Here is a 1,796-nt window from a genome sequence, read left to right on the forward strand (position 1 = left end):
GACTTTATTTTCATCAGACTCAGCAAGGTTCTGACTTGTAATAATATTTCAAAATTTCGCTATTACATACACATACAATTATCACAGGGAGCACTTATAGGGAGTTATACTTTATATGAAATCATATATAACAGCCTATACCTTTGTCCTCAATAGCTTTCTTTTGTGTTTGGTTGATGCAGAATTTAAAAGCAAAGCCATCCCTATACATGCAAGACCACAACCTGAATGCTAGCTAAAGCGTATTACGTTCATGTAGACTCAGAGAACTAAGAAGCTTATTCAGATATTTAGGGGATAACATACACTGTCTGATAATATGGTCTGCAAGCAGTACCCAGATCTGCCTCAGATGTTTTGCACATTGTCATGTTGAGGTGTATTAATATATTTAAGAACTTATGAGCTCCTTAACAGATCTTGGTAGAATAGCAGGAGACACTGGCTTTGTGCACTTCCTAAAATAACATCTCTAAGAATACTGCTTTTATAGTATGTACATAGGAACAGTCCATAGCTATATATTTCTGAATGTACTTCTATGTTATGTATAGGAACACCTCAGAGATGTTGTGGGTTGGGTTGCAGATTACCACAATAAAGAATATATCACAATGAAACAAGTCACACAAATTTTTTTACATAAAAGTTACATTTATACTCTTCTATAGTCTATTAAGTGTGCAACAGCTTTATTTCTTGAAAAACGTACATACCTTAATTTAAAATATTTTATTGCTAAAAATTATTATTTTAGCCTTCAGACAGTCATAATCGTTTTCCTGGTGGAGGGTCTTGTCTCAGGGTTGATGGCCGCTGACTGATCAGGTTGGTGGTTGTTGAAGGTTGGGAGGGCTTTGGAAATTTCTTAAAATAAGAGAACAATGAAGTTCACTACATCAATTGACTTTTCCTTTCACGAATGATTTCTCTGTAGCACGTAATGCAATCCAACAGCATTTTACCCACAGTAAACTTCTTTTCAAACTAGAGTCAATCCTTGGTAGGTTCAGCTCCAGGAGGGAGAGAAGATGCTTCATGGCTCCTTGTCCATCTAATTCCACATCTGCCCAGATCAGCAGTACATTTGGCAGGAGATGGCAGAACTTACTCTGCAATAACCATGGAATCCCGATGACAGTCCTGAGCTGCCTCCATTCATATTCTATATCAGGCCTCTCTCTGATGCCTCTTACAAGAAGCTTCGCCAATGCCCCTGTGTTACCTATGATCTGCTACAAATCCTTTGCACTGCTCCCAGTGGAGCTCATTTCCTGAGCTCCATAGTATCTAGTCCAGTGTTCTGCAAATAATAGCTGCACAGTAAATGGTTCTTGCATTAAAACAAACTGGAGTCAAAGCCTGCTGCCAGTTTATCAACTGTTCATGCAATATTCTAAATTTTTATTGTCCTTTCAACAATCTTTACAGCATTTTCACCAGGCGTAAATTCCATCTGAAGAAACCACTTTCTTTGCTCATCCATAGGAAACTCCCTGCAAGCTTCTCTTCTGCACCGTCCTCACTTCTCTTAGCCTTCAGAGAACTGAACAGAGTTAGCGCCTTGCTCCGGACTAGGCTTTGGCTAAGCAGATATTATGGCTGGTTTGATCTTTTACCCAGACCACTACAACTTTCTCCATATCAGCAAATGGTTGGTTATCTTTCTTATCATTTGTGTGTTCATTGGAGTAGTGGTTTCCTTCAAGAACGTTTACTTTGCATTCACAGCTTGTCTGTCTGGCTTAAGAGGCCTAGCTTTCAGCCTATCTTGACTTTTGACATGCCTTCCTCAC

The sequence above is a fragment of the Ovis canadensis genome, chromosome 3, assembly GCF_042477335.2.
Source record: "Ovis canadensis isolate MfBH-ARS-UI-01 breed Bighorn chromosome 3, ARS-UI_OviCan_v2, whole genome shotgun sequence".
Lineage (NCBI taxonomy): Eukaryota > Metazoa > Chordata > Mammalia > Artiodactyla > Bovidae > Ovis > Ovis canadensis.